This window comes from Engystomops pustulosus, chromosome 7 (genome assembly GCF_040894005.1).
Source record: "Engystomops pustulosus chromosome 7, aEngPut4.maternal, whole genome shotgun sequence".
NCBI classification, from domain to species: Eukaryota; Metazoa; Chordata; class Amphibia; order Anura; family Leptodactylidae; genus Engystomops; species Engystomops pustulosus.
The window spans coordinates 138,721,217-138,739,938 of NC_092417.1; the positions used below are offsets into that span (position 1 = coordinate 138,721,217).

Sequence of the window (18,722 nt, forward strand, 5' to 3'; positions counted from 1 at the left end):
GCAAAATGTGTAGCGCCTTCCGAATTATACGTTTTAAATGCCTGCCTGTTTATAGCTTTAGGGGTCTTTTTTAATTTCTACCCCATTACCAGGCAAAGGATACAGTAATGTGATTATAAGACAGATTCGGAGTTGATTTTAAGACAACCCTTGTCGTATGACCACAGCACCTTTAGAAAGCCTATAGAACAAGATTTTTGCAAAATTGGTCGTCCTAGTGAAAAATAAGCTTTTCCAAATGTTAATTGTTTGAAATTGAAACATGTTTTCTGATTTCATGTCCTTAAACATTTCATCATTTTGTGTGGCTTTTGTTCCCCTTCTTTCTTGACAGGAAGCTACTGTGAACACATAAGACAACTCCCTTCACCCCTTGCAATTTAAGAAGACAGTTACCTCCCACCACTTTCATATTGTTCTCCAACTGGGCCATAAACTTTTCTGGCAACTATGCTTTTGCCTGCCATCTCAGAGGTTTAAGGTTCCAAAAGCTGGGGGTGGTATTCTAAAAGTTTAGCGAAATATTGAGAGGTAACTCAGGAGCAGTTTGAAAGATCTAGAAGTTGATTGTCCAATGACACAGAAGGGCTGGGATGAACATGTCCTGTGAAAAATGGACATACTAAAGAAGAGTCATGTCAAATGTTGACATTTTTGATAACATTATATTAGAAAAGCGGTTACATTGCAAAACCCTATGATTTGGATGCTATGATTTTTTTCCTTCCCGGCAGGAAACCCATATAAGCTACCATCGTGTGATCTCTGTTGTTTTGGACAGCAGTACTCACCCTGTTTCCAACATCATACGCAATTTGATCAAGGTCATCGCGTTGCCAAGGCTTGTCATGGAACTAATGCCTCCCCGTGCCCACAGACTGTAAGGTTCCATGGTGTAACGGTTAGCACTCTGGACTTTGAATCCAGCGATCCGAGTTCAAATCTCGGTGGAACCTTTAAGAAATTCCTTCAGCCAAAGATTGTTTTCATGACTTTTGGGGCAAAGATTGAGTTAAAACTCAAGACCTTTATTTCATGACCCCAAACATGCTGATAAAAGGTTCAAAAGGGACACTCTTCTGCATGTCTATGGTTTTCCCAATGAAACCATCAGTTTACTTCTTAGTGCAGCCAGAAGACTCCCATTCAAACAGAGTGCTTGGGGAACAATCAACCCTGATCTAGGATGTTAAGCTGTGTAGCAAAGGGAATGAAACCCATGCATCTGGCTTACTGCATGTAGTAGTCGTGGCCGAGTGGTTAAGGCGATGGACTTGAAATCCATTGGGGTCTCCCCGCGCAGGTTCAAATCCTGCCGACTACGTCTAAGTTTTCTGTCCTTAGAGCATAGCATTGCTAGACTAAATCTTTCTCTTTGAACCCCTCTGTCCAGCGTGCAAGTTTCCAGAGATGAGAAAGTACAATCCCTTTTGCAAAAAGCTATGAAGTAGCTTTTGACTTGCAAAATGTGTAGCGCCTTCCGAATTATAAGCTTTAAATGTCTGCCTGTAAATAGCTTTAGGGGTCTTTTTTAATTTCTACCCCATTACCAGGCAAAGGATACAGTAATGTGATTATAAGACAGATTCGGAGATGATTTTAAGACAACCCTTGTCGTATGACCACAGCACCTTTAGAAAGCCTATAGAACAAGATTTTTACAAAATTGGTCGTCCTAGTGAAAAATAAGCTTTTCCAAATGTTAATTGTTTGAAATTGAAACATGTTTTCTGATTTCATGTCCTTAAACATTTCATCATTTTGTGTGGCTTTTGTTCCCCTTCTTTTTTGACAGGAAGCTACTGTGAACACATAAGACAATTCCCTTCACCCCTTGCAATTTAAGAAGACAGTTACCTCCCACCACTTTCATATTGTTCTCCAACTGGGCCATAAACTTTTCTGGCAACTATGCTTTTGCCTGCCATCTCAGAGGTTTAAGGTTCCAAAAGCTGGGGGTGGTATTCTAAAAGTTTAGCGAAATATTGAGAGGTAACTCAGGAGCAGTTTGAAAGATCTAGAAGTTGATTGTCCAATGACACAGAAGGGCTGGGATGAACATGTCCTGTGAAAAATGGACATACTAAAGAAGAGTCATGTCAAATGTTGACATTTTTGATAACATTATATTAGAAAAGCGGTTACAGTGCAAAACCCTATGATTTGGACGCTATGATTTTTTTCCTTCCCGGCAGGAAACCCATATAAGCTACCATCGTGTGATCTCTGTTGTTTTGGACAGCAGTACTCACCCTGTTTCCAACATCATACGCAATTTGATCAAGGTCATCGCGTTGCCAAGGATTGTCATGGAACTAATGCCTCCCCGTGCCCACAGACTGTAAGGTTCCATGGTGTAACGGTTAGCACTCTGGACTTTGAATCCAGCGATCCGAGTTCAAATCTCGGTGGAACCTTTAAGAAATTCCTTCAGCCAAAGATTGTTTTCATGACTTTTGGGGCAGAGATTGAGTTAAAAATCAAGACCTTTATTTCATGACCCTAAACATGCTGATAAAAGGTTCAAAAGGGACACTCTTCTGCACGTCTATGGTTTTCCCAATGAAACCATCAGTTTACTTCTTAGTGCAGCCAGAAGACTCCCATTCAAACAGAGTGCTTGGGGAACAATCAACCCTGATCTAGGATGTTAAGCTGTGTAGCAAAGGGAATGAAACCCATGCATCTGGCTTCGTGCATGTAGTAGTCGTGGCCGAGTGGTTAAGGCGATGGACTTGAAATCCATTGGGGTCTCCCCGCGCAGGTTCAAATCCTGCCGACTACGTCTAAGCTTTCTGTCCGTAGAGCATAGCATTGCTAAACTAAATCTTTCTCTTTGAACGCCTCTGTCCAGCGTGCAAGTTTCCAGAGATGAGAAAGTACAATCCCTTTTGCAAAAAGCTATGAAGTAGCTTTTGACTTGCAAAATGTGTAGCACCTTCCGAATGATAAGCTTTAAATGTCTGCCTGTATATAGCTTTAAGGGTCTTTTTTAATTTCTACCCCATTACCAGGCAAAGGATACAGTAATGTGATTATAAGACAGATTCGGAGATGATTTTAAGACAACCCTTGTCGTATGACCACAGCACCTTTAGAAAGCCTATAGAACAAGATTTTTACAAAATTGGTCGTCCTAGTGAAAAATAAGCTTTTCCAAATGTTAATTGTTTGAAATTAAAACATGTTTTCTGATTTCATGTCCTTAAACATTTCATCATTTTGTGTGGCTTTTGTTCCCCTTCTTTCTTGACAGGAAGCTACTGTGAACACATAAGACAATTCCCTTCACCCTTGCAATTTAAGAAGACAGTTACCTCCCACCACTTTCATATTGTTCTCCAACTGGGCCATAAACTTTTCTGGCAACTATGCTTTTGCCTGCCATCTCAGAGGTTTAAGGTTCCAAAAGCTGGGGGTGGTATTCTAAAAGTTTAGCGAAATATTGAGAGGTAACTCAGGAGCAGTTTGAAAGATCTAGAAGTTGATTGTCCAATGACACAGAAGGGCTGGGATGAACATGTCCTGTGAAAAATGGACGTACTAAAGAAGAGTCATGTCAAATGTTGACATTTTTGATAACATTATATTAGAAAAGCGGTTACATTGCAAAACCCTATGATTTGGACGCTATGATTTTTTTCCTTCCCGGCAGGAAACCCATACAAACTACCATCGTGTGATCTCTGTTGTTTTGGACAGCAGTACTCACCCTGTTTCCAACATCATACGCAATCTGATCAAGGTCATCGCGTTGCCAAGGCTTGTCATTGAACTAATGCCTCCCCGTGCCCACAGACTGTAAGGTTCCATGGTGTAACGGTTAGCACTCTGGACTTTGTATCCAGCGATCCGAGTTCAAATCTCGGTGGAACCTTTAAGAAATTCCTTCAGCCAAAGATTGTTTTCATGACTTTTGGGGCAGAGATTGAGTTAAAACTCAAGACCTTTATTTCATGACCCCAAACATGCTGATAAAAGGTTCAAAAGGGACACTCTTCTGCACGTCTATGGTTTTCCCAATGAAACCATCAGTTTACTTCTTAGTGCAGCCAGAAGACTCCCATTCAAACAGAGTGCTTGGGGAACAATCAACCCTGATCTAGGATGTTAAGCTGTGTAGCAAAGGGAATGAAACCCATGCATCTGGCTTCCTGCATGTAGTAGTCGTGGCCGAGTGGTTAAGGCGATGGACTTGAAATCCATTGGGGTCTCCCCGCGCAGGTTCAAATCCTGCCGACTACGTCTAAGTTTTCTGTCCTTAGAGCATAGCATTGCTAGACTAAATCTTTCTCTTTGAACCCCTCTGTCCAGCGTGCAAGTTTCCAGAGATGAGAAAGTACAATCCCTTTTGCAAAAAGCTATGAAGTAGCTTTTGACTTGCAAAATGTGTAGCGCCTTCCGAATGATAAGCTTTAAATGTCTGCCTGTATATAGCTTTAGGGGTCTTTTTTAATTTCTACCCCATTACCAGGCAAAGGATACAGTAATGTGATTATAAGACAGATTCGGAGATGATTTTAAGACAACCCTTGTCGTATGACCACAGCACCTTTAGAAAGCCTATAGAACAAGATTTTTACAAAATTGGTCGTCCTAGTGAAAAATAAGCTTTTCCAAATGTTAATTGTTTGAAATTGAAACATGTTTTCTGATTTCATGTCCTTAAACATTTCAACATTTTGTGTGGCTTTTGTTCCCCTTCTTTCTTGACAGGAAGCTACTGTGAACACATAAGACAATTCCCTTCACCCCTTGCAATTTAAGAAGACAGTTACCTCCCACCACTTTCATATTGTTCTCCAACTGGGCCATAAACTTTTCTGGCAACTATGCTTTTGCCTGCCATCTCAGAGGTTTAAGGTTCCAAAAGCTGGGGGTGGTATTCTAAAAGTTTAGCGAAATATTGAGAGGTAACTCAGGAGCAGTTTGAAAGATGTAGAAGTTGATTGTCCAATGACACAGAAGGGCTGGGATGAACATGTCCTGTGAAAAATGGACATACTAAAGAAGAGTCATGTCAAATGTTGACATTTTTGATAACATTATATTAGAAAAGCGGTTACATTGCAAAACCCTATGATTTGGACGCTATGATTTTTTTCCTTCCCTGCAGGAAACCCATATAAGCTACCATCGTGTGATCTCTGTTGTTTTGGACAGCAGTACTCACCCTGTTTCCAACATCATACGCAATTTGATCAAGGTCATCGCGTTGCCAAGGCTTGTCATGGAACTAATGCCTCCCCCTGCCCACAGCCTGTAAGGTTCCATGGTGTAACGGTTAGCACTCTGGACTTTGAATCCAGCGATCCGAGTTCAAATCTCGGTGGAACCTTTAAGAAATTCCTTCAGATAAAGATTGTTTTCATGACTTTTGGGCAGAGATTGAGTTAAAAATCAAGACCTTTATTTCATGACCCCAAACATGCTGATAAAAGGTTCAAAAGGGACACTCTTCTGCACGTCTATGGTTTTCCCAATGAAACCATCAGTTTACTTCTTAGTGCAGCCAGAAGACTCCCATTCAAACAGAGTGCTTGGGGAACAATCAACCCTGATCTAGGATGTTAAGCTGTGTAGCAAAGGGAATGAAACCCATGCATCTGGCTTCCTGCATGTAGTAGTCGTGTCCGAGTGGTTAAGGCGATGGGCTTGAAATCCATTGGGGTCTCCCTGCGCAGGTTCAAATCCTGCCGACTACGTCTAAGTTTTCTGTCCTTATAGCATTGCTAGACTAAATCTTTTTTTCTTTGAACCCCTCTGTCCAGCGTGCAAGTTTCCAGAGATGAGAAAGTACAATCCCTTTTGCAAAAAGCTATGAAGTAGCTTTTGACTTGCAAAATGTGTAGCGCCTTCCGAATGATAAGCTTTAAATGTCTGCCTGTATATAGCTTTAGGGGTCTTTTTTAATTTCTACCCCATTACCAGGCAAAGGATACAGGAATGTGATTATAAGACAGATTCGGAGATGATTTTAAGACAACCCTTGTCGTATGACCACAGCACCTTTAGAAAGCCTATAGAACAAGATTTTTACAAAATTGGTCGTCCTAGTGAAAAATAAGCTTTTCCAAATGTTAATTGTTTGAAATTGAAACATGTTTTCTGATTTCATGTCCTTAAACATTTCAACATTTTGTGTGGCTTTTGTTCCCCTTCTTTCTTGACAGGAAGCTACTGTGAACACATAAGACAATTCCCTTCACCCCTTGCAATTTAAGAAGACAGTTACCTCCCACCACTTTCATATTGTTCTCCAACTGGGCCATAAACTTTTCTGGCAACTATGCTTTTGCCTGCCATCTCAGAGGTTTAAGGTTCCAAAAGCTGGGGGTGGTATTCTAAAAGTTTAGCGAAATATTGAGAGGTAACTCAGGAGCAGTTTGAAAGATGTAGAAGTTGATTGTCCAATGACACAGAAGGGCTGGGATGAACATGTCCTGTGAAAAATGGACATACTAAAGAAGAGTCATGTCAAATGTTGACATTTTTGATAACATTATATTAGAAAAGCGGTTACATTGCAAAACCCTATGATTTGGACGCTATGATTTTTTTCCTTCCCGGCAGGAAACCCATATAAGCTACCATCGTGTGATCTCTGTTGTTTTGGACAGCAGTACTCACCCTGTTTCCAACATCATACGCAATTTGATCAAGGTCATCGCGTTGCCAAGGCTTGTCATGGAAATAATGCCTCCCCGTGCCCACAGCCTGTAAGGTTCCATGGTGTAACGGTTAGCACTCTGGACTTTGTATCCAGCGATCCGAGTTCAAATCTCGGTGGAACCTTTAAGAAATTCCTTCAGCCAAAGATTGTTTTCATGACTTTTGGGGCAGAGATTGAGTTAAAACTCAAGACCTTTATTTCATGACCCCAAACATGCTGATAAAAGGTTCAAAAGGGACACTCTTCTGCACGTCTATGGTTTTCCCAATGAAACCATCAGTTTACTTCTTAGTGCAGCCAGAAGACTCCCATTCAAACAGAGTGCTTGGGGAACAATCAACCCTGATCTAGGATGTTAAGCTGTGTAGCAAAGGGAATGAAACCCATGCATCTGGCTTCCTGCATGTAGTAGTCGTGGCCGAGTGGTTAAGGCGATGGACTTGAAATCCATTGGGGTCTCCCCGCGCAGGTTCAAATCCTGCCGACTACGTCTAAGTTTTCTGTCCTTAGAGCATAGCATTGCTAGACTAAATCTTTCTCTTTGAACCCCTCTGTCCAGCGTGCAAGTTTCCAGAGATGAGAAAGTACAATCCCTTTTGCAAAAAGCTATGAAGTAGCTTTTGACTTGCAAAATGTGTAGCGCTTTCCGAATGATAAGCTTTAAATGTCTGCCTGTATATAGCTTTAGGGGTCTTTTTTAATTTCTACCCCATTACCAGGCAAAGGATACAGTAATGTGATTATAAGACAGATTCGGAGATGATTTTAAGACAACCCTTGTCGTATGACCACAGCACCTTTAGAAAGCCTATAGAACAAGATTTTTACAAAATTGGTCATCCTAGTGAAAAATAAGCTTTTCCAAATGTTAATTGTTTGAAATTGAAACATGTTTTCTGATTTCATGTCCTTAAACATTTCATCATTTTGTGTGGCTTTTGTTCCCCTTCTTTCTTGACAGGAAGCTACTGTGAACACATAAGACAATTCCCTTCACCCCTTGCAATTTAAGAAGACAGTTACCTCCCACCACTTTCATATTGTTCTCCAACTGGGCCATAAACTTTTCTGGCAACTATGCTTTTGCCTGCCATCTCAGAGGTTTAAGGTTCCAAAAGCTGGGGGTGGTATTCTAAAAGTTTAGCGAAATATTGAGAGGTAACTCAGGAACAGTTTGAAAGATCTAGAAGTTGATTGTCCAATGACACAGAAGGGCTGGGATGAACATGTCCTGTGAAAAATGGACATACTAAAGAAGAGTCATGTCAAATGTTGACATTTTTGATAACATTATATTAGAAAAGTGGTTACATTGCAAAACCCTATGATTTGGACGCTATGATTTTTTTCCTTCCCGGCAGGAAACCCATACAAACTACCATCGTGTGATCTCTGTTGTTTTGGACAGCAGTACTCACCCTGTTTCCAACATCATACGCAATTTGATCAAGGTCATCGCGTTGCCAAGGCTTGTCATGGAACTAATGCCTCCCCCTGCCCACAGACTGTTAGGTTCCATGGTGTAACGGTTAGCACTCTGGACTTTGAATCCAGCGATCCGAGTTCAAATCTCGGTGGAACCTTTAAGAAATTCCTTCAGCCAAAGATTGTTTTCATGACTTTTGGGCAGAGATTGAGTTAAAAATCAAGACCTTTATTTCATGACCCCAAACATGCTGATAAAAGGTTCAAAAGGGACACTCTTCTGCACGTCTATGGTTTTCCCAATGAAACCATCAGTTTACTTCTTAGTGCAGCCAGAAGACTCCCATTCAAACAGAGTGCTTGGGGAACAATCAACCCTGATCTAGGATGTTAAGCTGTGTAGCAAAGGGAATGAAACCCATGCATCTGGCTTCCTGCATGTAGTAGTCGTGTCCGAGTGGTTAAGGCGATGGACTTGAAATCCATTGGGGTCTCCCTGCGCAGGTTCAAATCCTGCCGACTACGTCTAAGTTTTCTGTCCTTATAGCATTGCTAGACTAAATCTTTTTTTCTTTGAACCCCTCTGTCCAGCGTGCAAGTTTCCAGAGATGAGAAAGTACAATCCCTTTTGCAAAAAGCTATGAAGTAGCTTTTGACTTGCAAAATGTGTAGCGCCTTCCGAATGATAAGCTTTAAATGTGTGCCTGTATATAGCTTTAGGGGTCTTTTTTAATTTCTACCCCATTACCAGGCAAAGGATACAGGAATGTGATTATAAGACAGATTCGGAGATGATTTTAAGACAACCCTTGTCGTATGACCACAGCACCTTTAGAAAGCCTATAGAACAAGATTTTTACAAAATTGGTCGTCCTAGTGAAAAATAAGCTTTTCCAAATGTTAATTGTTTGAAATTGAAACATGTTTTCTGATTTCATGTCCTTAAACATTTCAACATTTTGTGTGGCTTTTGTTCCCCTTCTTTCTTGACAGGAAGCTACTGTGATCACATAAGACAATTCCCTTCACCCCTTGCAATTTAAGAAGACAGTTACCTCCCACCACTTTCATATTGTTCTCCAACTGGGCCATAAACTTTTCTGGCAACTATGCTTTTGCCTGCCATCTCAGAGGTTTAAGGTTCCAAAAGCTGGGGGTGGTATTCTAAAAGTTTAGCGAAATATTGAGAGGTAACTCAGGAGCAGTTTGAAAGATGTAGAAGTTGATTGTCCAATGACACAGAAGGGCTGGGATGAACATGTCCTGTGAAAAATGGACATACTAAAGAAGAGTCATGTCAAATGTTGACATTTTTGATAACATTATATTAGAAAAGCGGTTACATTGCAAAACCCTATGATTTGGACGCTATGATTTTTTTCCTTCCCGGCAGGAAACCCATATAAGCTACCATCGTGTGATCTCTGTTGTTTTGGACAGCAGTACTCACCCTGTTTCCAACATCATACGCAATTTGATCAAGGTCATCGCGTTGCCAAGGCTTGTCATGGAAATAATGCCTCCCCGTGCCCACAGCCTGTAAGGTTCCATGGTGTAACGGTTAGCACTCTGGACTTTGAATCCAGCGATCCGAGTTCAAATCTCGGTGGAACCTTTAAGAAATTCCTTCAGCCAAAGATTGTTTTCATGACTTTTGGGGCAGAGATTGAGTTAAAACTCAAGACCTTTATTTCATGACCCCAAACATGCTGATAAAAGGTTCAAAAGGGACACTCTTCTGCACGTCTATGGTTTTCCCAATGAAACCATCAGTTTACTTCTTAGTGCAGCCAGAAGACTCCCATTCAAACAGAGTGCTTGGGGAACAATCAACCCTGATCTAGGATGTTAAGCTGTGTACCAAAGGGAATGAAACCCATGTATCTGGCTTCCTGCATGTAGTAGTCGTGGCCGAGTGGTTAAGGCGATGGACTTGAAATCCATTGGGGTCTCCCCGCGCAGGTTCAAATCCTGCCGACTACGTCTAAGTTTTCTGTCCTTATAGCATTGCTAGACTAAATCTTTCTCTTTGAACCCCTCTGTCCAGCGTGCAAGTTTCCAGAGATGAGAAAGTACAATCCCTTTTGCAAAAAGCTATGAAGTAATTTTTGACTTGCAAAATGTGTAGCGCCTTCCGAATGATAAGCTTTAAATGTCTGCCTGTAAATAGCTTTAGGGGTCTTTTTTAATTTCTACCCCATTACCAGGCAAAGGATACAGTAATGTGATTATAAGACAGATTCGGAGATGATTTTAAGACAACCCTTGTCGTATGACCACAGCACCTTTAGAAAGCCTATAGAACAAGATTTTTACAAAATTGGTCGTCCTAGTGAAAAATAAGCTTTTCCAAATGTTAATTGTTTGAAATTGAAACATGTTTTCTGATTTCATGTCCTTAAACATTTCATCATTTTGTGTGGCTTTTGTTCCCCTTCTTTCTTGACAGGAAGCTACTGTGAACACATAAGACAATTCCCTTCACCCCTTGCAATTTAAGAAGACAGTTACCTCCCACCACTTTCATATTGTTCTCCAACTGGGCCATAAACTTTTCTGGCAACTATGCTTTTGCCTGCCATCTCAGAGGTTTAAGGTTCCAAAAGCTGGGGGTGGTATTCTAAAAGTTTAGCGAAATATTGAGAGGTAACTCAGGAGCAGTTGGAAAGATCTAGAAGTTGATTGTCCAATGACACAGAAGGGCTGGGATGAACATGTCCTTTGAAAAATGGACATACTAAAGAAGAGTCATGTCAAATGTTGACATTTTTGATAACATTATATTAGAAAAGCGGTTACATTGCAAAACCCTATGATTTGGACGCTATGATTTTTTTCCTTCTCGGCAGGAAACCCATATAAGCTACCATCGTGTGATCTCTGTTGTTTTGGACAGCAGTACTCACCCTGTTTCCAACATCATACGCAATTTGATCAAGGTCATCGCGTTGCCAAGGCTTGTCATGGAACTAATGCCTCCCCGTGCCCACAGACTGTAAGGTTCCATGGTGTAACGGTTAGCACTCTGAACTTTGAATCCAGCGATCTGAGTTCAAATCTCGGTGGAACCTTTAAGAAATTCCTTCAGCCAAAGATTGTTTTCATGACTTTTGGGGCAGAGATTGAGTTAAAACTCAAGACCTTTATTTCATGACCCCAAACATGCTGATAAAAGGTTCAAAAGGGACACTCTTCTGCACGTCTATGGTTTTCCCAATGAAACCATCAGTTTACTTCTTAGTGCAGCCAGAAGACTCCCATTCAAACAGAGTGCTTGGGGAACAATCAACCCTGATCTAGGATGTTAAGCTGTGTAGCAAAGGGAATGAAACCCATGCATCTGGCTTCCTGCATGTAGTAGTCGTGGCCGAGTGGTTAAGGCGATGGACTTGAAATCCATTGGGGTCTCCCCGCGCAGGTTCAAATCCTGCCGACTACGTCTAAGTTTTCTGTCCTTAGAGCATAGCATTGCTAGACTAAATCTTTCTCTTTGAACCCCTCTGTCCAGCGTGCAAGTTTCCAGAGATGAGAAAGTACAATCCCTTTTGCAAAAAGCTATGAAGTAGCTTTTGACTTGCAAAATGTGTAGCGCCTTCCGAATGATAAGCTTTAAATGTCTGCCTGTATATAGCTTTAGGGGTCTTTTTTAATTTCTACCCCATTACCAGGCAAAGGATACAGTAATGTGATTATAAGACAGATTCGGAGATGATTTTAAGACAACCCTTGTCGTATGACCACAGCACCTTTAGAAAGCCTATAGAACAAGATTTTTACAAAATTGGTCGTCCTAGTGAAAAATAAGCTTTTCCAAATGTTAATTGTTTGAAATTGAAACATGTTTTCTGATTTCATGTCCTTAAACATTTCAACATTTTGTGTGGCTTTTGTTCCCCTTCTTTCTTGACAGGAAGCTACTGTGAACACATAAGACAATTCCCTTCACCCCTTGCAGTTTAAGAAGACAGTTACCTCCCACCACTTTCATATTGTTCTCCAACTGGGCCATAAACTTTTCTGGCAACTATGCTTTAGCCTGCCATCTCAGAGATTTAAGGTTCCAAAAGCTGGGGGTGGTATTCTAAAAGTTTAGCGAAATATTGAGAGGTAACTCAGGAGCAGTTTGAAAGATCTAGAAGTTGATTGTCCAATGACACAGAAGGGCTGGGATGAACATGTCCTGTGAAAAATGGACATACTAAAGAAGAGTCATGTCAAATGTTGACATTTTTGATAACATTATATTAGAAAAGCGGTTACATTGCAAAACCCTATGATTTGGACGCTATGATTTTTTTCCTTCTCGGCAGGAAACCCATATAAGCTACCATCGTGTGATCTCTGTTGTTTTGGACAGCAGTACTCACCCTGTTTCCAACATCATACGCAATTTGATCAAGGTCATCGCGTTGCCAAGGCTTGTCATGGAACTAATGCCTCCCCGTGCCCACAGACTGTAAGGTTCCATGGTGTAACGGTTAGCACTCTGGACTTTGAATCCAGCGATCCGAGTTCAAATCTCGGTGGAACCTTTAAGAAATTCCTTCAGCCAAAGATTGTTTTCATGACTTTTGGGGCAGAGATTGAGTTAAAAATCAAGACCTTTATTTCATGACCCCAAACATGCTGATAAAAGGTTCAAAAGGGACACTCTTCTGCACGTCTATGGTTTTCCCAATGAAACCATCAGTTTACTTCTTAGTGCAGCCAGAAGACTCCCATTCAAACAGAGTGCTTGGGGAGCAATCAACCCTGATCTAGGATGTTAAGCTTTGTAGCAAAGGGAATGAAACCCATGCATCTGGCTTCATGCATGTAGTAGTCGTGGCCGAGTGGTTAAGGCGATGGACTTGAAATCGATTGGGGTCTCCCCGCGCAGGTTCAAATCCTGCCAACTACGTCTAAGTTTTCTGTCCTTAGAGCATAGCATTGCTAGACTAAATCTTTCTCTTTGAACCCCTCTGTCCAGCGTGCAAGTTTCCAGAGATGAGAAAGTACAATCCCTTTTGCAAAAAGCTATGAAGTAGCTTTTGACTTGCAAAATGTGTAGCGCCTTCCGAATGATAAGCTTTAAATGTCTGCCTGCATATAGCTTTAGGGGTCTTTTTTAATTTCTACCCCATTACCAGGCAAAGGATATAGTAATGTGATTATAAGACAGATTCGGAGATGATTTTAAGACAACCCTTGTCGTATGACCACAGCACCTTTAGAAAGCCTATAGAACAAGATTTTTACAAAATTGGTCGTCCTAGTGAAAAATAAGCTTTTCCAAATGTTAATTGTTTGAAATTGAAACATGTTTTCTGATTTCATGTCCTTAAACATTTCATCATTTTGTGTGGCTTTTGTTCCCCTTCTTTCTTGACAGGAAGCTACTGTGAACACATAAGACAATTCCCTTCACCCCTTGCAATTTAAGAAGACAGTTACCTCCCACCACTTTCATATTGTTTTCCAACTGGGCCATAAACTTTTCTGGCAACTATGCTTTTGCCTGCCATCTCAGAGGTTTAAGGTTCCAAAAGCTGGGGGTGGTATTCTAAAAGTTTAGCGAAATATTGAGAGGTAACTCAGGAGCAGTTTGAAAGATCTAGAAGTTGATTGTCCAATGACACAGAAGGGCTGGGATGAACATGTCCTGTGAAAAATGGACATACTAAAGAAGAGTCATGTCAAATGTTGACATTTTTGATAACATTATATTAGAAAAGCGGTTACATTGCAAAACCCTATGATTTGGACGCTATGATTTTTTTCCTTCCCGGCAGGAAACCCATATAAGCTACCATCGTGTGATCTCTGTTGTTTTGGACAGCAGTACTCACCCTGTTTCCAACATCATACGCAATTTGATCAAGGTCATCGCGTTGCCAAGGCTTGTCATGGAACTAATGCCTCCCCGTGCCCACAGACTGTAAGGTTCCATGGTGTAACGGTTAGCACTCTGGACTTTGAATCCAGCGATCCGAGTTCAAATCTCGGTGGAACCTTTAAGAAATTCCTTCAGCCAAAGATTGTTTTCATGACTTTTGGGGCAGAGATTGAGTTAAAAATCAAGACCTTTATTTCATGACCCCAAACATGCTGATAAAAGGTTCAAAAGGGACACTCTTCTGCACGTCTATGGTTTTCCCAATGAAACCATCAGTTTACTTCTTAGTGCAGCCAGAAGACTCCCATTCAAACAGAGTGCTTGGGGAACAATCAACCCTGATCTAGTATGTTAAGCTGTGTAGCAAAGGGAATGAAACCCATGCATGTGGATTCCTGCATGTAGTAGTCGTGGCCGAGTGGTTAAGGCGATGGACTTGAAATCCATTGGGGTCTCCCCGCGCAGGTTCAAATCCTGCCGACTACGTCTAAGCTTTCTGTCCTTAGAGCATAGCATTGCTAGACTAAATCTTTCTCTTTGAACCCCTCTGTCCAGCGTGCAAGCTTCCAGAGATGAGAAAGTACAATCCCTTTTGCAAAAAGCTATGAAGTAGTTTTTGACTTGCAAAATGTGTAGCGCCTTCCGAATGATAAGCTTTAAATGTCTGCCTGTAAATAGCTTTAGGGGTCTTTTTTAATTTCTACCCCATTACCAGGCAAAGGATACAGTAATGTGATTATAAGACAGATTCGGAGATGATTTTAAGACAACACTTGTCGTATGACCACAGCACCTTTAGAAAGCCTATAGAACAAGATTTTTACAAAATTGGTCGTCCTAGTGAAAAATAAGCTTTTCCAAATGTTAATTGTTTGAAATTGAAACATGTTTTCTGATTTCATGTCCTTAAACATTTCATCGTTTTGTGTGGCTTTTGTTCCCCTTCTTTCTTGACAGGAAGCTACTGTGAACACATAAGACAATTCCCTTCACCCCTTGCAATTTAAGAAGACAGTTACCTCCCACCACTTTCATATTGTTCTCCAACTGGGCCATAAACTTTTCTGGTAACTATGCTTTTGCCTGCCATCTCAGAGGTTTAAGGTTCCAAAAGCTGGGGGTGGTATTCTAAAAGTTTAGCGAAATATTGAGAGGTAACTCAGGAGCAGTTTGAAAGATCTAGAAGTTGATTGTCCAATGACACAGAAGGGCTGGGATGAACATGTCCTGTGAAAAATGGACATACTAAAGAAGAGTCATGTCAAATGTTGACATTTTTGATAACATTATATTAGAAAAGCGGTTACATTGCAAAACCCTATGATTTGGACTCTATGATTTTTTTCCTTCCCGGCAGGAAACCCATATAAGCTACCATCGTGTGATCTCTGTTGTTTTGGACAGCAGTACTCACCCTGTTTCCAACATCATACGCAATTTGATCAAGGTCATCGCGTTGCCAAGGCTTGTCATGGAACTAATGCCTCCCCGTGCCCACAAACTGTAAGGTTCCATGGTGTAACGGTTAGCACTCTGGACTTTGAATCCAGCGATCCGAGTTCAAATCTCGGTGGAACCTTTAAGAAATTCCTTCAGCCAAAGATTGTTTTCATGACTTTTGGGGCAGAGATTGAGTTAAAAATCAAGACCTTTATTTCATGACCCCAAACATGCTGATAAAAGGTTCAAAAGGGACACTCTTCTGCACGTCTATGGTTTTCCCAATGAAACCATCAGTTTACTTCTTAGTGCAGCCAGAAGACTCCCATTCAAACAGAGTGCTTGGGGAACAATCAACCCTGATCTAGTATGTTAAGCTGTGTAGCAAAGGGAATGAAACCCATGCATCTGGATTCCTGCATGTAGTAGTCGTGGCCCAGTGGTTAAGGCGATGGACTTGAAATCCATTGGGGTCTCCCCGCGCAGGTTCAAATCCTGCCGACTACGTGTAAGGTTTCTGTCCTTAGAGCATAGCATTGCTAGACTAAATCTTTCTCTTTGAACCCCTCTGTCCAGCGTGCAAGTTTCCAGAGATGAGAAAGTACAATCCCTTTTGCAAAAAGCTATGAAGTAGTTTTTGACTTGCAAAATGTGTAGCGCCTTCCGAATGATAAGCTTTAAATGTCTGCCTGTAAATAGCTTTAGGGGTCTTTTTTAATTTCTACCCCATTACCAGGCAAAGGATACAGTAATGTGATTATAAGACAGATTCGGAGATGATTTTAAGACAACCCTTGTCGTATGACCACAGCACCTTTAGAAAGCCTATAGAACAAGATTTTTACAAAATTGGTCGTCCTAGTGAAAAATAAGCTTTTCCAAATGTTAATTGTTTGAAATTGAAACATGTTTTCTGATTTCATGTCCTTAAACATTTCATCGTTTTGTGTTGCTTTTGTTCCCCTTCTTTCTTGACAGGAAGCTACTGTGAACACATAAGACAATTCCCTTCACCCCTTGCAATTTAAGAAGACAGTTACCTCCCACCACTTTCATATTGTTCTACAACTGGGCCATAAACTTTTCTGGCAACTATGCTTTTGCCTGCCATCTCAGAGGTTTAAGGTTCCAAAAGCTGGGGGTGGTATTCTAAAAGTTTAGCGAAATATTGAGAGGTAACTCAGGAGCAGTTTGAAAGATCTAGAAGTTGATTGTCCAATGACACAGAAGGGCTGGGATGAACATGTCCTGTGAAAAATGGACATACTAAAGAAGAGTCATGTCAAATGTTGACATTTTTGATAACATTATATTAGAAAAGCGGTTACATTGCAAAACCCTATGATTTGGACGCTATGATTTTTTTCCTTCCCGGCAGGAAACCCATATAAGCTACCATCGTGTGATCTCTGTTGTTTTGGACAGCAGTACTCACCCTGTTTCCAACATCATACGCAATTTGATCAAGGTCATCGCGTTGCCAAGGCTTGTCATGGAACTAATGCCTCCCCGTGCCCACAGACTGTAAGGTTCCATGGTGTAACGGTTAGCACTCTGGACTTTGAATCCAGCGATCCGAGTTCAAATCTCGGTGGAACCTTTAAGAAATTCCTTCAGCCAAAGATTGTTTTCATGACTTTTGGGGCAGAGATTGAGTTAAAAATCAAGACCTTTATTTCATGACCCCAAACATGCTGATAAAAGGTTCAAAAGGGACACTCTTCTGCACGTCTATGGTTTTCCCAATGAAACCATCAGTTTACTTCTTAGTGCAGCCAGAAGACTCCCATTCAAACAGAGTGCTTGGGGAACAATCAACCCTGATCTAGTATGTTCAGCTGTGTAGCAAATTGAATGAAACCCATGCATCTTGATTCCTGCATGTAGTAGTCGTGGCCGAGTGGTTAAGGCGATGGACTTGAAATCCATTGGGATCTCCCCGCGCAGGTTCAAATCCTGCCGACTACGTCTAAGTTTTCTGTCCTTAGAGCATAGCATTGCTAGACTAAATCTTTCTCTTTGAACCCCTCTGTCCAGCGTGCAAGTTTCCAGAGATGAGAAAGTACAATCCCTTTTGCAAAAAGCTATGAAGTAGTTTTTGACTTGCAAAATGTGTAGCGCCTTCCGAATGATAAGCTTTAAATGTCTGCCTGTAAATAGCTTTAGGGGTCTTTTTTAATTTCTACCCCATTACCAGGCAAAGGATACAGTAATGTGATTATAAGACAGATTCGGAGATGATTTTAAGACAACCCTTGTCGTATGACCACAGCACCTTTAGAAAGCCTATAGAACAAGATTTTTACAAAATTGGTCGTCCTAGTGAAAAATAAGCTTTTCCAAATGTTAATTGTTTGAAATTGAAACATGTTTTCTGATTTCATGTCCTTAAACATTTCATCATTTTGTGTGGCTTTTGTTCCCCTTCTTTCTTGACAGGAAGCTACTGTGAACACATAAGACAATTCCCTTCACCCCTTGCAATTTAAGAAGACAGTTACCTCCCACCACTTTCATATTGTTCTCCAACTGGGCCATAAACTTTTCTGGCAACTATGCTTTTGCCTGCCATCTCAGAGGTTTAAGGTTCCAAAAGCTGGGGGTGGTATTCTAAAAGTTTAGCGAAATATTGAGAGGTAACTCAGGAGCAGTTTGAAAGATCTAGAAGTTGATTGTCCAATGACACAGAAGGGCTGGGATGAACATGTCCTGTGAAAAATGGACATACTAAAGAAGAGTCATGTCAAATGTTGACATTTTTGATAACATTATATTAGAAAAGCGGTTACATTGCAAAACCCTATGATTTGGACGCTATGATTTTTTTCCTTCCCGGCAGGGGCAGGAAACCCATATAAGCTACCATCGTGTGATCTCTGTTGTTTTGGACAGCAGTACTCACCCTGTTTCCAACATCATACGCAATTTGATCAAGGTCATCACGTTGCCAAGGCTTGTCATGGAACTAATGCCTCCCCATGCCCACAGAATGTAAGGTTCCATGGTGTAACGGGTAGCACTCTGGACTTTGAATCCAGCGATCCGAGTTCAAATCTCGGTGGAACCTTTAAGAAATTCCTTCAGCCAAAGATTGTTTTCATGACTTTTGAGGCAGAGATTGAGTTAAAACTCAAGACCTTTATTTCATGACCCCAAACATGCTGATAAAAGGTTCAAAAGGGACACTCTTCTGCACGTCTATGGTTTTCCCAATGAAACCATCAGTTTACTTCTTAGTGCAGCCAGAAGACTCCCATTCAAACAGAGTGCTTGGGGAACAATCAACCCTGATCTAGGATGTTAAGCTGT

At 41.1% G+C, this 18,722-nt stretch overlaps 25 non-coding genes across 25 annotated transcripts; all 25 read left to right on the forward strand.

Annotated features, from left to right (window-relative positions):
- Positions 1-884: 884 nt before the first annotated feature.
- On the forward strand, positions 885-956 carry TRNAQ-UUG (transfer RNA glutamine (anticodon UUG)). The gene has a single exon. It is a non-coding gene; the product is annotated as a tRNA-Gln (tRNA).
- A 286-nt stretch (positions 957-1,242) lies between these two features.
- On the forward strand, positions 1,243-1,324 carry TRNAS-UGA (transfer RNA serine (anticodon UGA)). Its single transcript has one exon. It is a non-coding gene; the product is annotated as a tRNA-Ser (tRNA).
- A 1,021-nt stretch (positions 1,325-2,345) lies between these two features.
- TRNAQ-UUG (transfer RNA glutamine (anticodon UUG)) lies at positions 2,346-2,417 on the forward strand. The gene has a single exon. It is a non-coding gene; the product is annotated as a tRNA-Gln (tRNA).
- A 286-nt stretch (positions 2,418-2,703) lies between these two features.
- TRNAS-UGA (transfer RNA serine (anticodon UGA)) lies at positions 2,704-2,785 on the forward strand. The gene has a single exon. It is a non-coding gene; the product is annotated as a tRNA-Ser (tRNA).
- Positions 2,786-3,805: 1,020 nt separating this feature from the next.
- Positions 3,806-3,877, forward strand: TRNAQ-UUG (transfer RNA glutamine (anticodon UUG)). Its single transcript has one exon. It is a non-coding gene; the product is annotated as a tRNA-Gln (tRNA).
- A 286-nt stretch (positions 3,878-4,163) lies between these two features.
- On the forward strand, positions 4,164-4,245 carry TRNAS-UGA (transfer RNA serine (anticodon UGA)). Its single transcript has one exon. It is a non-coding gene; the product is annotated as a tRNA-Ser (tRNA).
- Positions 4,246-5,266: 1,021 nt separating this feature from the next.
- Positions 5,267-5,338, forward strand: TRNAQ-UUG (transfer RNA glutamine (anticodon UUG)). Its single transcript has one exon. It is a non-coding gene; the product is annotated as a tRNA-Gln (tRNA).
- A 285-nt stretch (positions 5,339-5,623) lies between these two features.
- On the forward strand, positions 5,624-5,705 carry TRNAS-UGA (transfer RNA serine (anticodon UGA)). The gene has a single exon. It is a non-coding gene; the product is annotated as a tRNA-Ser (tRNA).
- A 1,018-nt stretch (positions 5,706-6,723) lies between these two features.
- Positions 6,724-6,795, forward strand: TRNAQ-UUG (transfer RNA glutamine (anticodon UUG)). The gene has a single exon. It is a non-coding gene; the product is annotated as a tRNA-Gln (tRNA).
- Positions 6,796-7,081: 286 nt separating this feature from the next.
- On the forward strand, positions 7,082-7,163 carry TRNAS-UGA (transfer RNA serine (anticodon UGA)). Its single transcript has one exon. It is a non-coding gene; the product is annotated as a tRNA-Ser (tRNA).
- Positions 7,164-8,184: 1,021 nt separating this feature from the next.
- Positions 8,185-8,256, forward strand: TRNAQ-UUG (transfer RNA glutamine (anticodon UUG)). Its single transcript has one exon. It is a non-coding gene; the product is annotated as a tRNA-Gln (tRNA).
- A 285-nt stretch (positions 8,257-8,541) lies between these two features.
- TRNAS-UGA (transfer RNA serine (anticodon UGA)) lies at positions 8,542-8,623 on the forward strand. The gene has a single exon. It is a non-coding gene; the product is annotated as a tRNA-Ser (tRNA).
- A 1,018-nt stretch (positions 8,624-9,641) lies between these two features.
- On the forward strand, positions 9,642-9,713 carry TRNAQ-UUG (transfer RNA glutamine (anticodon UUG)). The gene has a single exon. It is a non-coding gene; the product is annotated as a tRNA-Gln (tRNA).
- A 286-nt stretch (positions 9,714-9,999) lies between these two features.
- On the forward strand, positions 10,000-10,081 carry TRNAS-UGA (transfer RNA serine (anticodon UGA)). The gene has a single exon. It is a non-coding gene; the product is annotated as a tRNA-Ser (tRNA).
- A 1,016-nt stretch (positions 10,082-11,097) lies between these two features.
- On the forward strand, positions 11,098-11,169 carry TRNAQ-UUG (transfer RNA glutamine (anticodon UUG)). The gene has a single exon. It is a non-coding gene; the product is annotated as a tRNA-Gln (tRNA).
- Positions 11,170-11,455: 286 nt separating this feature from the next.
- TRNAS-UGA (transfer RNA serine (anticodon UGA)) lies at positions 11,456-11,537 on the forward strand. Its single transcript has one exon. It is a non-coding gene; the product is annotated as a tRNA-Ser (tRNA).
- Positions 11,538-12,558: 1,021 nt separating this feature from the next.
- TRNAQ-UUG (transfer RNA glutamine (anticodon UUG)) lies at positions 12,559-12,630 on the forward strand. Its single transcript has one exon. It is a non-coding gene; the product is annotated as a tRNA-Gln (tRNA).
- A 286-nt stretch (positions 12,631-12,916) lies between these two features.
- TRNAS-UGA (transfer RNA serine (anticodon UGA)) lies at positions 12,917-12,998 on the forward strand. Its single transcript has one exon. It is a non-coding gene; the product is annotated as a tRNA-Ser (tRNA).
- A 1,021-nt stretch (positions 12,999-14,019) lies between these two features.
- TRNAQ-UUG (transfer RNA glutamine (anticodon UUG)) lies at positions 14,020-14,091 on the forward strand. Its single transcript has one exon. It is a non-coding gene; the product is annotated as a tRNA-Gln (tRNA).
- A 286-nt stretch (positions 14,092-14,377) lies between these two features.
- TRNAS-UGA (transfer RNA serine (anticodon UGA)) lies at positions 14,378-14,459 on the forward strand. The gene has a single exon. It is a non-coding gene; the product is annotated as a tRNA-Ser (tRNA).
- Positions 14,460-15,480: 1,021 nt separating this feature from the next.
- On the forward strand, positions 15,481-15,552 carry TRNAQ-UUG (transfer RNA glutamine (anticodon UUG)). Its single transcript has one exon. It is a non-coding gene; the product is annotated as a tRNA-Gln (tRNA).
- Positions 15,553-15,838: 286 nt separating this feature from the next.
- On the forward strand, positions 15,839-15,920 carry TRNAS-UGA (transfer RNA serine (anticodon UGA)). Its single transcript has one exon. It is a non-coding gene; the product is annotated as a tRNA-Ser (tRNA).
- A 1,021-nt stretch (positions 15,921-16,941) lies between these two features.
- TRNAQ-UUG (transfer RNA glutamine (anticodon UUG)) lies at positions 16,942-17,013 on the forward strand. Its single transcript has one exon. It is a non-coding gene; the product is annotated as a tRNA-Gln (tRNA).
- Positions 17,014-17,299: 286 nt separating this feature from the next.
- Positions 17,300-17,381, forward strand: TRNAS-UGA (transfer RNA serine (anticodon UGA)). Its single transcript has one exon. It is a non-coding gene; the product is annotated as a tRNA-Ser (tRNA).
- A 1,027-nt stretch (positions 17,382-18,408) lies between these two features.
- Positions 18,409-18,480, forward strand: TRNAQ-UUG (transfer RNA glutamine (anticodon UUG)). The gene has a single exon. It is a non-coding gene; the product is annotated as a tRNA-Gln (tRNA).
- Positions 18,481-18,722: the final 242 nt, after the last annotated feature.